This window comes from Herpailurus yagouaroundi, unplaced genomic scaffold, assembly GCF_014898765.1.
Source record: "Herpailurus yagouaroundi ecotype Mexico unplaced genomic scaffold, PumYag 355, whole genome shotgun sequence".
Lineage (NCBI taxonomy): Eukaryota > Metazoa > Chordata > Mammalia > Carnivora > Felidae > Herpailurus > Herpailurus yagouaroundi.
In genome coordinates this window covers 7,820,693-7,836,331 of record NW_024412572.1, presented here as the reverse complement: position 1 = coordinate 7,836,331, position 15,639 = coordinate 7,820,693, and the positions used below count along the sequence as shown (strand labels likewise).

The 15,639-nt window shown below is 44.7% G+C and overlaps 1 protein-coding gene and 1 long non-coding RNA gene across 24 annotated transcripts in view; one reads left to right on the top strand and one right to left on the bottom strand.

Annotated features, from left to right (window-relative positions):
• The window catches only part of CACNA1C (calcium voltage-gated channel subunit alpha1 C), a 761,926-nt gene that overhangs the window by 650,847 nt on the left and 95,440 nt on the right, over positions 1–15,639 (bottom strand). The gene's annotated exons all lie outside the window — the stretch shown is intronic.
• Positions 13,457–15,639, top strand: part of LOC121022117 (uncharacterized) — a 15,277-nt gene continuing 13,094 nt past the window's right edge. Inside the window, exon 1 of the long non-coding RNA XR_005786816.1 lies at positions 13,457–13,598. This is a non-coding gene — a long non-coding RNA (uncharacterized LOC121022117). The remainder of the gene's footprint in view (positions 13,599–15,639) is intronic.

The following is a 15,639-nucleotide window of genomic DNA, read 5'->3' as shown; positions in this document are numbered from 1 at the left end:
AGGCCAAACTCGGCAAAGAGGTTTCCCAGATAAAGCCAGACAAGGTGAAATGGTGGCCACAGGACTGGTCATGCCAATTCCCAGAGGTTTCTGGGAAGGCAGACCGGCAACTAGTGCCACTTCACTTCCTAAGAAAGGCAGAAAAATGTGCTTCCCAGTAAAGGCTTCACTCTTCTCGCTGGGGTTGTGCCACACAATGGTCAGGTCTAGTGGAAGAGGTGGGGGATGGGTTCAGGGAGCTAGAGGAAAAAGGCAGGACTTGCAGCCACTGGACTATCTGTGCATTTCACTGTGATGGTCAGTGCAGAGAACCTGAGTGGAAGTGCAGGGGCCTAGCTTCCCCTACTCAAATCACTAGGCCTTTGCAGCCACTGCCCCTCTCACTGCCTTTAGGCAAGGCTTTCCAGTCCACAGAGGCTGCCTGTCAGACTTCTTACTAGAGTCCCTATACATGTGGCAAGGACTGGGATAGAGCCTGGGGTGCCTCCTGGTCATCAACTCTTTCTTGGATGAAGTACCGTCCATGGCATTCAAAGAGTGTTATTGTCCTTGGCACCAAAAACTACATCCTCTCATTAAACATTCAGATATCATATTTTTCTTTTTGCAGGAAACTACAGGCATTGCAAAGCTCTAATGGGATCCAGCCTGAGATTTTCCAGTGGTTTATAACATTTTTGTTATAGGAGGTTATGAGAGGGAGGGGATAAAGAAAAAATAATAAATTGTTCTTTTCTCAGGAATTTTATATACATACAGTTGTAATGATATGAAATCATAAAGCTTAACACTCCACAAAGGCTAATCAGTTCTCCAAGGAACTAATATCATAGTGCCACCCCAAGCCGGCACTTCTCATCTGAATTGTCCAGAACACTCCTGTCTACTGTTGAGCCATGACTGAGGCCAAAAGTGCAAACTCCTTGTCCATGATGCCCAAGACTATTTGTGACAACCTGATGTTTTATGTCCACCTCTATGCCAGTCCTGATGTCACCTGCTTCCTTCCGTCCTTGTCTTGAATATGACCTCAGGTCTCTGGAGCATGGGCTCTCTGCTTTGGTGTTAGTGCCCAGAAGGTTCTCAGGAAGCCAAATTTTAAGACTTCAGTAAAATTTGTCTCCATGCACTTACCCTTCCACGCAAACACACACACACACACACACACACACACACACACACACACACACGCACACACACCCCTTAGTCCACCACCTTATATCTACTCTTCTTACACTGCCATTATCCCCACCCCCAGGTTTGCCATCTTCTTCCTGTTCTTATGTTCCCCAAAGAAAGCCCACCTGCTCCTCTGTACATCCACTCAGAGCTCAAGTGGCCAACCAGCTATTCTGATGAATAATCCATGAGAACAAAGGCAGGCTGGAGGATTCAGACTCATGAATCCTACTAAAATTATGTGTCCTGAGACCTCCATTCCCACCAGCCACCTCAATTGTCCTAGGCAACCACCTCCATTCTCCCACATCAACTCTAGCTTAATTTATCTCTTTACAGAACTAGATCCTCTGCCCCCTTGACCTACTTAGTGCCTATCTCACTTTGGCAAACTCAGTTCTGGAAAAACTTTCCCTAGGAATGTTGATCACTGCTGGCCCCTAACTCATGCCTCCTGACCTCAACCAGGTTTCCTCTGACTTAGCAACACTTACTGATTATCTTTGGGATGTCCCATAGTATTTTCTACTGACCGTTGCCTCTTCCTGTGTCTTCAAACTCAGACTACACTACAACTGCCTTCATCTGTCTCAGGATCCAGCAATGCAGTCCCTGAGACCCATAATATCTCCTTTTTCAGCTCTCCCTCACAACTCTTTATGTTCTCATCCTCTGCTTACTGTTAGTCTATTTCTGAAGACAGAATTGTACCTCCTTGGTTGGGGTTAAACCTCCCGTTCCTGTCCCTGACCCCACTTCCAACTGCCTTCTAGATCTGCTTCATCAACAGTCCCGCACTTCCATGTCGTCTCTCATGTGCCAACAAATCCATCTCTTCTCTTCTCCTTCACAGCCAAGACTCTAGAAAGAGTAGAAAGAGTGGTCCATTTATGCCTCCCATCACACCAACCGTGCCTCAGCATCAGGCAGTCTGACTGAACCCACTTTTAAAGTCCACTGCTGATACCCAGATCATCAAATCTAGTAGAGTTCTCTCAGTTCCCATCTTCCCTACCCACTAGTCCATTTAATACTGACAGCAATGGCCTTCTTGCCCTCCATGGCTCCACAGTAGCAAGGCTCTTCTTTTACTTCCCTGACCATTCTGGTTCTGTCTGCTCCATTTCTTCCCCTTCCTATCCTTTGAATGTAAGGACTCCATCTTCAGCCCCTTCATCATTTTCGTCTCTCTGTTCCCTCTCCCTAATAATTTCATCCATTTCCACAGTTTCAAACATCACCTCTAAATGAACTCTAAAAAAAAAATAAAATAAATAAATAAATAAATAAATAAATGAACTCTAATTCTGCACATATGCTGAGTATCTTCCATTTACTCCCTAAATCTACCCTCTCCCCTTTCCATATAGACAACAGCAAAGAATTCCCTTGCCCTCTGGCTTTTGTTAAGAAAAGCCCTTCTTCCCTCTCATGCCTGGACTATGACCTCATAAATGTCCCCCCACCTGCAGTCTTAGCACCCCCACTTCATCTTTTACTCTGCTCCCTGCCTGGTCTTCTGGCAGAGCAGCTCTGACCATACCACTCCTCACTCAGTGGTCCTCCGCTGCCTACCAAATGGGATGCAAGCTCTTCAACCTGACTCTCACTTCTGCCCATATATAACTTGTGCTCTAATCCAACCCAATTCACTATTCCTTTAAAATCCAATGCATATGCCTTTCAACATACCATTGGCTATACCATTCTTCTTGTAGTGAATGTGCAACCCCTCTCTCTACCCTACTTGTGTTCACCCTTCAAGATCCAGCTGTCATCATCTTTACATAAGCCTTCTCTACTTATTCCATCTAACTGTATTACCCTCCTTCTTTAAATCAGTAAGGCTTTCATCTTTACCTCCCTGTAACATCAAGCATAGTCTGCCTTTTATTATAGTTCTATCTGTGAATGTGGGTGTGTATCTTACCTCCTACTAAACTACATACTCCCTAAAGGAAGGGATAATCAAGAGACTATAATCTTGAAGGTCTCCTTGAATCCAGAGATCTTATGAGCAAATTGCCTTACAGATAACAGATGCTCATAACTTTCTGTGAACGACCAACCATCCCAATTCTGGGAAGGGAAAAAACAACTTAAAATTATTTTCATCACAATTGGCATGAGATACCCCACATTCAGGGACACTTCACAGTCAACTTATCTTAGAAAAAGGCTTCTTATCTCCTGGTCTTTCAGACAGCTGTGCATAGGTCAAAATTTTTGCCTTTTAAATAACTGAAAAACAGAGCCATAAGATCCTATCCACTGCAGACCAAATATGAGATGTGAGTCACTGCAATCCCCTCAGATGTGGAGCTTAGAGCCCCAGAATGACCTGGGCCCCAGAATGACCTGGGCACCCAGACAGGGTAGCAGAAGCTTTTTGACCTTGGAGAAACACTGTGCAATATTTTAGCTATGGTCAATGGCCAGAACACACCTATAAGCAGGACCAGGGAGGGGATGTGAAGTCAGAGCCTACAAGGGAATAATTTACTAATAGTTGGATAAAATTAAGTGTATTGGTCTTCGAAGTGACCTGCATCTCTGTCTTAGCATACTGAGCTCTGCTAATCTAAGACACACATACACACACACACGCACACACATGCGCACATTTATGACCAGGCTGAACCCACCAATCAAGATGCACAGGCTCATGGAAGTATGTGAAGTTGAGCAGGCAGGAGGCTTTAAGATCTGTGCCTACATCAGAACATAGTGCCCTAACAGATAATACAGCCAGGCTACAAAAAGAGCACAAAACCAAGAATAAGAAGAAGTATATTCTAGTCTATCCTGTTACCAAAAAGCTATCCAACTTTAATAGGGTTCGTGTAAGGAATAAATGAAATAACATATATGTGACCCCCAAAAATAAACATAAGATAAGTCTAACATAAAATATTCTCTCAAAAAAAATAAACCTGACTAGTTTTTTTTCCTTCCCTAACCAGGCAAGTTGTTCCAATTCTCTAAGCCCAGCTTTCCTTATCTGATAAACTAGGAATAATAACACTTGTCCCACTACTTCAATGGATTTTTTTTTTTTTGAAGAACAGTTAAAATAGTAGACATGAAAAGGGCTAAAAAGGTATTTTAGGTCAATCAAAATGTAAGGTAATATTACTACTTTTAGGTAAGACAATTACCAAAAAAAGCCATCCCAAGATTGGAAAGAAGCTTCCTGATCTTTAACTGGGCCATTAATCACCAGCATGGACTATCAAGTTTAAAATTTTTCCCTCTGCTATCCACTCCCTTCTCTCCCTCTCTTCCTGACTCTTTTCCCTGTTTCTTTTCCATCACACTTTTTTCCTCCCTTGCCTAGACTTCAGATGGTGTGAGGAGTAGACAAGAGCTCTGGGACACGGCTTCCCCCCAAGCATCTCCAAAGCTGGGAAAGAGAGACCCTATCAACCCAGCCACACTGCCCTTACAACAGTACAGAGGAACAGCAGCCACCTCAATCATCAGGATTGTCAGACTAGATATAGCTCTCTACAGACATGGGTGCCCCTGGACTACACAGATGGGCAGACAGAGAGACACAGACAGACAGACAGACAGACTAAATAGCTTTGTCTTGCCAAACACCCATTTCCTGTCCAGTTACAAATCCCAGTCAGCATGGAGGTAAACGCTGAACTGGATCTAGGGACGTTCATTATTTCTTGGAATGGAGGCAGCATCAGTCACTCCTCATCAAGACAGCTGTTAGATTGTTAAACACCTAATTAGAGTCAAATTTCTGATATAGGTACTGGGATCCCAGAGAAAATACTACATTCTCATTACTGACACAGTGGAACTTCATAATACTATATTTTTCCTCTGCAGGATTCAAACTTGGGGAGTCACACAAGGAAATGGGCTCTTCTAACTAAAAAGTCATAATTCAGAACCAGAAATTTCACTCCTGGTATATATCCAAGAGAATTAACAACGAGGACTCAAACAGACACTTGTATCCCAATGTTCATTGCAGCATTATTCACAATAGCCAGAGTGTATTCACAACGTAAGTGTTCATCAACTGATGAATGGATAAACAAAATACGGTATATACTTACAATGGGATATTATTCAGCCTTGAAAAGGAATGGAGTTCTGACACCTGCTACAACATGGACTAAATCTTGAAAACACCATCAGTGAAATAAGTCAGACACAAAAGGCCAAACATTGTATGATTCTTCTTATATGAAATATCTACAACAGGCAAATTCATAGAGACAGAAAGTAAATCACAAGTCACCAGAGGCTGGGGAGAGGGTGGAGTGGGGAGTTACTGCTTAGTGGTAACAGAGTTTCTGTTTGGAATGAAGAAAAACTTTTGGAAATAGACAGTGGTATAGTTGTACAACACTGTAAATTAATGCCACTGAATTTTAATACTTAAGATGGTTAAAATGGCAAATTTTTGTTACATACATTTTACCACAATAAAAAAATTTTAAAGGTCAGCATTCACATCTCCTTTAACTATCAATAGATGTGACTTGTACACTTAGCTTTACTGAGCCAGTTAAAAGAAATAAATCTTAAAACCATTCTTTCCATAAGTGAAAGAAAGTGCTTAATTTCAGCTCTAAATGATACGCAAGTCTCTAAATAATCTCATGTGCTTCCTTTTAACTGAATCATTTATCATACAGATTGTCACGACATACCTAGATCTGAAATGCATGAGATGTGCTGCCAACAGCTAGACTACACACAGGAGTTCCAATTGTAGAATTATTATTGCTGACAATAATGCATGAAAATCCATACAGGCAGATAGTAAACTCCTGGTTTCCAGGAGCTGAAGGGAGGAGGAAAAGGAGAATGAGTGCCAGTGGGGGGCATCTCTTTTTGGGGTGATGAAATGTGCAGGAATTAGACAGTGGTGATGGTTGCACAACTCTGTAAAACGACTAAAAACCACTGAGTTGTATATTTTAAAGGGTGAATTTTATGGCATGTGAATTATATCTCCACAAAGGTGTTATTTAAAAATAAATAGTTCATTCATTCATTCATTCATGAAGTCTCGAAAGCTCAGCTGCAAGGACGGTCCCCTGAACTCGTCAGAATCTTGTTTGAGGATGGAGACTGTCCATTTTCCAGGAGGGAATTGCTGAGAAGACATTCCAAGAATGGGTGGTGAAGTAAAGCCATGCCAAGAAGTGGTCATCTCAAAGCCAAGACTTACTAGTCTAGATCTACCATTAAGATCTACAGAGGGATCTGAAAAACCAGAGGGCCCAGTCAGAAACCATGGGCATAAATGAATAGCCAGAAAATGGGACCCTGAGGAGGGGCATGCAGAGTGACCACATAGCAGCCACCAAAGAAGAACAAGTGTTGGAGTGTCTGGGTGGCTCAGTCTGTTAAGTGTCCAACTCTTGACTTCAGCTCAAGTCATGATCTCGCAGTTCATGGGATTGAGCCCCACGTTGGGCTCTGTGCTGGCAGTGTGGAGCCTGATTGGGATCCTCTTTCTCAGCCCCTCTCCACTCACTCGCACACATGTGTATGTGTGTGTATGCACACACACTCTCTCTTTTCTCTCTCTCAAAATAAATAAATAAATAAATAAATAAATAAATAAATACTAAAAAAAAAAAAAAAAAAAAGAAAGAAAGAAAGAACAAGTGCTCAACTGTTTATCTACTACACATGACCAGGAGAAGCTGGAGTTTCCACAGAGCAAATCCAAGCACGGTTCCATAAGGCTAGCCCAAGGTAGTTTTTTCCAAAATGGATGGATAGTGAGTTCTTCTTTCTCCTCTTCCCCACATAGAGAAATAATAGAAACAACAAATGCTTTGAAAAGTCTAACAGACCTGGATTTAATTCTAACACCCCAATACTGTCTGGGTGATGCTGGCCACAATACACAAGATCTTTGGTCCTCAGTTTCCTCATCTGAAAAATATTAGCACCTGCCGCAAAGGACTGATATAAGGACAAAATTATAGTAAGCGCATGAAGCCCAAAGAACACTGCTGGAGACACACTAGGCATTCAATAAGTGGTAGTTATCACTCCTGCCCCATTCTAAAAATATAAAAAGGAAGAAGTTATACTTCAATATAACTTATTTTTTTTTAAATAAAAATGAAAGCATGAAAGACTCTACAGACTGACCCGAGGCTGGGAGAGGGGGCATAGTGAGGGGAGCAAGGTACAAACTTAAATGTGAATTTTCCAGCACCCTTTTTAATGATGAGATTTTTTTGCTTTAGGAAACTAAAGGCTAATCTGTCACTTAAGATGGAAAAGTAAAGCCTTTTCCTATTGTGGTAAGTGTCTCAGTGCTGCATGGAACTATTCCCTCTCTTTATCTACAAACCTCTAGCACTTTTACTATTCATGAAAAATAGGGGTTTGGGGGGCGCCTGGGTGGCGCAGTCGGTTGAGCGTCCGACTTCAGCCAGGTCACGATCTCGCGGTCCGGGAGTTCGAGCCCCGCGTCAGGCTCTGGGCTGATGGCTCAGAGCCTGGAGCCTGTTTCCGATTCTGTGTCTCCCTCTCTCTCTGCCCCTCCCCCGTTCATGCTCTGTCTCTCTCTGTCCCCAAAATAAATAAATGTTGAAAAAAAAAAAAAAAGAAAAAGAGGGGTTTGGTTTTTTTTTTTCTAAAGCAAGTTTTACATCTGAAGCAAAGTTTTATTTTCCAGGCAGTCAGTCTGTCCTTCTGTACTAAGGAGCTGTGTTTAGGTTTCAGCAATTCATGTCGGAAAGCAAGTGGATGTTCGTTTGCCCAGCTGGTGTCCTTCCTGCTCAGTGGCCCTATTTTCAGATATTTGGACCACCAAAGGACTTCTGACCAATTTGGCTTTGGACCTTAGGCTGAAGGCAGGGAGCCTCACGCTGTGGGTGGGAGGGGACAGCAGCGTGTCAGGTGGACAGGTGCTTGGTGGGCATAAGGAAACCCTGCACCCCCGGGTCCTGACACTCTGGTTGGAAACAGCAGTTCAGACGGTCCCACGGTCCTGGGATTCTACTGGCCTCACACTGGTCAACAGATGTCAAGAAAACCAAAATACCAAGCCTATCATGACCAATTTTTCACTTCTTTGATTATTCTGGTATCAGCCAGACCACCTCGGTCTCTGTTGCTTTTTGTTTTCCATTTCCATCTTTGAAATTTTGAATAATGTCAGTCATCCAATAACACCTACAAAGTAGTTTGAAACACTTTGAAAGTTGTTTCATGGCACTGCTTTTTCAAACCCTAGTGGTCTGCTTTCTGATAAGAATAATTGATACCTGCATGGTGATTTACACTCATTCTCCCATACGGAGCTTCACAGCTGCCCTGTAAAGTTGACTGGCTAAGGATTCTTATCTCCATTTTATAGATGAAAAATGTAAGGCTTGATTCCTCAGAACTCTCAAAAAAAGATCAAGTCAAAGAATGTGACCCCAGTCATTTTTCTAGCCGTAGTCTTATTTATTTTATTTTTTACTTTTGCTAACTAACATCTTTGAAAGTTTTTTAGCCCAACATGGATTATTTTCGAAGGAAAAAAATATAAATGACTGAACATGACACAATGGTTACAAAGTAAATAGAGCTTAATTGAGTAATCAAGTCAACATTTCTGCCCACAGGCTATATGGGGAAGAACATTCATTTACTGTCTGGATTTTGGCTTGGTTCTCTAAAGGACAGGAGACAAGATTATTTTATTTTCTTTTTAGCTAGGTTCAAGTGGGCAATACCAAGTGTAGCCAAGTGTATTAAAAGAAACCCCCCTTGGCAGATTGGCAGTGTGAATATTTCATGAAATTATCACAACACTATGTTCTGAAATGGTGGTTTCCCCCAGGGATCTCAAAGGCCACATCTCTAAGGGTGAGTCTAGCTCATGCCCCTGTCTTAAAGCTAGAGATCAAGTCAGCCTAAAAGGCCTTCCAGTTTTCGATTTATAAGAGCATCAAACAAGTCAGCCAACAAACGCTTCAAGGATGATGGGAATGTCAGAGGCAGGTCCTAGATGAATTCCTTTCCATGTGCTGATTTAAACCAGGGCTCCTTATTTAAACGTCTCCTGGGCAGAGCCCTGTCCTAGAAGACCAGCCCTGACAAAGAAGCAAGGAGAAGCCTTTGTTCTTCCAACTCAGGTAGAGTCCACGGCAGCCGGTCCTCTGGCCAGCCTGCAACTTAAATGTCCCCACGGTTTCTACCCTGCAGTGATGTGACTCCATGCACTGGCCAACAGCAAAGCCAGTCCACGAAGAACTGCCAACAGTTCGCCAAGGGAAGTCCTACAGAACAGCTCGCCTCTCATCACCCCACGCCCTCACAGGGGCTGAAATGAGCCTAGAGCGGGACAGAAAGGAAGTACACAAATAAAAACAGCTTGGAGCTATATCTGTTTGCAGACAGAATAGTGATCTGAATTTTGTTGGAGGTCCTTGTGGACATGTATGAACTTTTACTCTGAAGCCTGAGAAATTATTTTTAAACCTTTCCAATGATAGCTACCCCCACCCCACTCCAACTCTGTTTCCAAATCTAACATCTCAGAAGTGATTTTAAGTCAGTACAAAGGTGGGATTGGACAGAGGTAGAATAGGGAGAGGTTGAAAGGTTGATTAAGCAAAATTTTACCAGAAATACTAAGCAATGCTTTCTCATCAGGTTTAACATATACCAAGTGTGGTCAAGAGAAAGCAGGAGGAAAAAGAGTCTGAAGACCTTGTTTTCTGTCACATCCTGCCTGAGTGACTGACTCTTTAGGAGCCTTTGTTTTCGTAACTAGAAACAGAGTTTGTCCTAAGGTTCCTTAAAATGCTTTGATCCTAGAAAGTAAATTCCCAGAGACATTACATTTATTCTACGTCTGTTTGATAAACCCTTCAAAGCTCATGAATCTAGAACCACCCCCTCCCCACCCTCTCTCTGTGTCTCTCTCACATACACACACACACACACACACACACACACACACGCACACAGTGCAGCAAGAAGATGTTTTTAAGTGAACATGTTATGGACAGCAATGGTCTGATGAGGTTTTGGGAAGGGGAGGAACTTTTGGCTTCTTGCCAGTTAATCCACCCTTTCCTCATTCTCTGGCTCTGAGCCAGATTTACTATTCCCTTCATTCCCTTGGTCTCTGGGGAAGGGCCTATTTTCAACCTCTGTTTGACTCCCCAGCTCCAGGCCCAAACTGCTTTCCTTATGTCCCTTAAATCCCCACTTGATTTAATTCAGTTCCACAAGTTGTAACTGTGTTCCCCAAACTACCCCCCAACTCTGGACACATCCCGGTCATCTGGGCCTCTTCCTACGTCCTTCTCCCAACAGCTGGCTTCCTGAAGCTCCCAGCCATTTCACAACTCTGCTCCTCTACAAGGCCCTCCTGGGCCCCCACCCACACAGGGCACAGACTACAACTGCAGCATGGCTCTCAGAGTCCCAAGCCTCCTAGGAACCCGAGACTCCGCTCCAGTTGCCTTCTTGCCACGAGCACCTGCCTCCAAGTGCTCCTACACCATGGAGGGAAAGAAGCAAGGTCTGTGGCAATGTTCTAGGTGTGCACCTCCTAGGGTCAGTAAAGCCTCATCTTGAATACAGAAGCACTCCATCTGGGAATTAAAATACATCGAAGACCTTTCCTGTAGTACCTGGGCTATTGGTTCAAACCATCACATTCACTACTTCAGCCCTCCATGCTGTTTTTCTGACCCGGGTTCAGTTAAAGTCTATGGACCTGAGTTTAGAACAGCACTGAAAATCATTCCATTTTCCCAGAGGGATCCTGTCACTTTTACTTGTTTTATACAGTATCTAACCTTGAGGTACATGTAAACAGGTGTTTACTAAATTATTTTAATAATGACAGCCATGGCTTGGAGTGTTGTTTCATTATCAGAATGTTTAGCACTCATGTTGCTAAATATTCAGCACCTGATATTTTGCAAAACAATTCCCCATGCCTTTTTTTTTTAATCAGTCTTCTGCTCTCCTCCACAGTGCCCAGCATTAACTGAGGCAACAGTGAGGATGGGATCTAAAAACAGACTAAATTAGTGTGATCATTTGCTAATTGGCTTTGTTCTTAAGTCTTCAGGTGTTTCCCAAACAATCTATCAGTTTTCTTTAGTCCATACTGGAAAATAAAATTGTCTCTTACTTTTGAATGCGGAGCACTGATTTTGGAGTCTCAGCAAGGAAAAGTGGGGATGACACCAGCTGACCTGTTACTACCATGTAACAAACAGATGCCTCACCAAGCAGGAAGAATTACTGAAAAGGAAGAAAACGCTATGGTCCACTCATTCGCCCCTTCTTAACCTGATAGCAAGAGGTTCTCAGACCTCACAGAATTTGCCACAACAACTAAGAAGGCCAACTGAAGGGATAGAAAAGAAACAACCAAGAGTTGGAAAACATCACTGAAAATTAGAACAAATCTCAGTTACTGACTAACCTGGGTCTCGGGAGCTTTTCTGCCATTACCCAGCATGAGCCCAGCCAGACTCATAAACAGAAATCAGCTGTGAAGTGTACCCAGTTGTTTTTGTGTTTTTTTTTTCCCCCTAATAAACTTAGGAAAACGCCTTCTTGCCTTTGAGCTGACAAGCTCTGTAACCCTATAGGTTAGGGTTTCCAAATCCCAAATTTCTGGTCACCTCATATTCCACTGGGCTTGGGAAGTCCTGGCCCCTCTGGTTACTAAAACATCTATGGTAAATCAGGGAGAAAATTAATATACAGCCATAACAAGTTCAGCTAATCACCCAAAAGGCTCCCTCAAGGCTGAGTAGGATGCTGTTTTAGAGGTAAACAGAAGTCTGAGGTAAGAGTGTGCAAAAGTGGGAGAAATCCAAAGTGGGTTTTCTTTACCAGAGGGTGGCAAGGTCACTGAGGGCCTCAGTCACACTGGGGGGTCCTCTGGTGTGTGTGCTGGCACGGGAACACACAATGGTCTTTGGGGTTCTCTGCACTGGGGCAGGTATAGGCATAAGCAAAGAGTCACAGCACACAGGAAATTCTCTCCAAACTCTCCCAAAATCTTTCCTCACCAAACGCAGGGAGACTGCCCCTTTCCTGACTCCTAAGCCCTGGAGTGCCACCTACTGGGAGAGGCAGAAAGCACATCCACTTTAGGTCTTCTAGGTCTCCATTCATTCGTTCTCAGCAGCATGCATTCATTCATGTATCAAGGGCCTGAATGAGCGGGGACCTGTGCCAGAAGTAAGGATACAAAGATCAGCAGGGCCTCAAAATCCCCATTCGGTATGCTTCAGTGTTAAGTCCAAAGTCTTATATACATAGATGAACCCACCTAGGACAATGTTCACTCAAAGAAAAAAATGCAGGAAGAGTTCAAGTCATCACCAAGACTCTGAGAGGCAGCTGCAGGGGCTAACAGCTCACCGTTTCATCTGCAAAGTACTATACCTGTAACATCTACTTGTAGAGAACAATTCTCCACTTAATATGAGGTAGAAATGTCCAAACAGTCTTAGGGGGCTGCATTACCAATATTCCTCTCCACAACTCACTGGGTCCCCAAAGTGCATTAAACTCTTGTGTAATCTGAAATCTTTTCCTTATTCAGTGTGAGTGTGTGTGTGTGTGTGTGTGCGCGCACACACATTTAAATACTCTTAGCATGTGCTCTATGGAAATAATGAATAATTGGTTCTTGTAATATAGTTTATTATGTAGTATTCTGATACACTGTAAAGTATCAGAGCAATACTAGGAATGATATTTTGAGCCTCAATAGCCCCTTTTCTCCAGTTTCCTCCATGCAGTACCCGGAGAAAGAGAAGCTAATGTCATGTTTTCTATAACCCACACAAGCTAAGGTGCAAGCAACGTTGTCTATGACCATTTGTAAAGAGAGTTAACTGTGATCATTATTATTACTTTATTATGATGATTACTATTCTGCCGTATTGCTAAGTAGTTAAAAGAAAAGCACAGTATGTCTTCCCTCCCAGAACACATGTTTCTCCCCTCTGCCTTGTCTCCAGCAGATAAGGGACATTCTGATGTTTTATTTGCTAACTGGTTGACTATTAAGAAACTCATTTGCTAGCTGGAGCCTGCAATGGAAAATCAGCCCAGAAAAGCGGAAGGTTGGCGTGGGACCGAGTAGATAGGGCACCAGAGGTGAGGCAAGGCCCACATGAGCCACTCCCAGCCTGAAGCCCAGGGTCAAGAGCCAGTCCTTCAGTGAACCTTCAGGCTATCCCAATGCACTGGCCACTGGTCTCCATATCCCAACTCTCAATGCACACGCGTGCGCGCGCACACACACACAGCACTGAAAAGCTGGGGAGAAAGGGCCAGTGCATCCAGTGCCTTCAACTCTGTCAGGAAGAGAAGAATGTAAAGCCCCACCACTGGCAACTTTTTCAGTTCTCCACTCTTTGGTTCGTCACCATCACTGATCTGAGGTAATTGTTTGGCTTTTCTACTCTCTTTCCTGAAACTCTAACCCCCAATTATGTTTCATCACCCCTTTGGTTATTAAACCACAGCAACCCCTTCCTTGTAGATATTTGTGCTTTTCCAGGTCTGCCCTTCCCTACCTCCATCACCCTCCATCTCGCCTCCCTGCAAAAAAAACCCTGGGCAATGCCAAAGACCAGGGAAAGGGGGATGGGAAATGGAAGGGAGACAGGGATCCTGGTGCTCTTTCACCTGAGAACCGCATCCAGGAATGGAGGCAAAATTGCTCCTGTGAATTATATAATCACTGCAGCTTCAAGGGAGAGAACTGGAATTCAGGTTGCCATAGTGTTTGTTGGCATGTTGCTGGAAAGGCAGAGCTCCCGGCCACGGCTCACTTGCTCCTGTCCCTCCATCTTTCTCATAAACCTTTCCAGGGTCAGTGCTCCTACTTTTAATGTCTGCTCCGTGCATATGGGGTGGGAGGAAGGATGCCAGGGAACAAAGGGGCAAAAGAAAGGAAAGGGGCCAAGAGGGGTTTATCCTGCAGTAAGAGGGGACCTGGTAAACTAATATTATCGGTATGCGAATAATAATTCTTACCACAGTATACTGCCATCATTAGTGATAGTAAGGACAATACTATTGAGCTCTCCTCTTCAAGGCTGCTCACACCGAGTTGAGAGCCTGGAGGGGAGACATCCATCCCCACACTTCACAAATATCACCCTTTCCTTTGTGTTTCTCACCCTCTCCCTCCTAATGCATCCACTGCTCCATCTGCTAGAAAGGGGACAGGGGAACAGGTGAGGGATGGGGTCATGGCATCGAGAAATCCAGGGACAGAAGCTGCCCTAATGACAAAGCCCTGGCTCACCCTAGAACCCATGGCCCTTGACAAAATTCTTTCTACCAAAAAGTCAAAATCCTCATGCTGCCACCCCAGCTGGAAAGCAAAGGGACAGCTGACCCTCAAATCGGTTTCAGGATGGACAGAGACCAGCCAGGTGGCTCTAAAGGACAGGGGCTCTGTCCCCAAATGGTGGAGATGGGGGCAGGAGGAGGCTGGAAAAAAGAGACATGGAGACAACCGCTCCCCCCACACACACCAGGCTGGGGTCCTCAGAGAATCACTTAAAGTATACCCCAGGAAGTAACAGGACTAACAGCGACAGGTATTCAGGAGGAAGAAATTGAAAGGAAGATCGTAAACAGGGAGGCTTGGGAAACTGGGAGAGAAAAAGGAAAGACTACACCCAAAAGAGACAGAGAAAGCCATAGAGACAAGACAGAGATGAAGCTGGAGGCTGCCACACTCCAGCAAGACCAACCCTCCACACTCCATCATAACCTTAACTGCTGAGCAATGCCAAAACATAATAACTTGTTAATATGGGGATGGGGGTGAGGGAGAAAGTTTCCAAGAAGTGGGGAGTTACCTGAAAGCCTTTCCCCCTCACTGGGGGGAGCTGGTGACACTTGATGCCAAGGATGGAGATGCTGGCAAAACACTGGGCAATAGTGTGCAGCCGCGTGAGCTTGGCACACCCTTTCATTATTTCCTTAAAACATGAAAAAGCAAAGCCCACACACCGCCCGAATTCTAACTGCTTACATCCTCAGGTGCTAGCCCACATGTGGGTGTGAATAAGAACACACGGGGCGTGGGTGCACTCGGGGTCAATGGCAGTAGAGAGGTGGGTGGGTGTAGGTGAGCCGGGGGGAGGGGGGGTGGAGAGGGAGAGAGGAAGAGAGGAGAAAGGGAGCCGGGCGAGAGGAAGGGAGACAGAGGGAGCGAGGGAGACGGGAAAGAGGGAGAGAGGCGCCGAGTCTCACATCTGCATCCCGGGCCCCCACCCGCCACCTGGAGCGCGCTGCCGGGGGGAAGGGGCGCCCGGCTGCAAGCGGGATGCCCGGCGGCTGCCGGGGGCGCGAGGCCGACCTGGGGCGGGGTGCGCGCGCGCGCTCCCAGCCGCGCCCGGAGCGAGGCGAGGGACCCTGGCCCGCGGGGCTCGGCGGCGCCCCCTCCCCCCCGGCGCCGCCGGC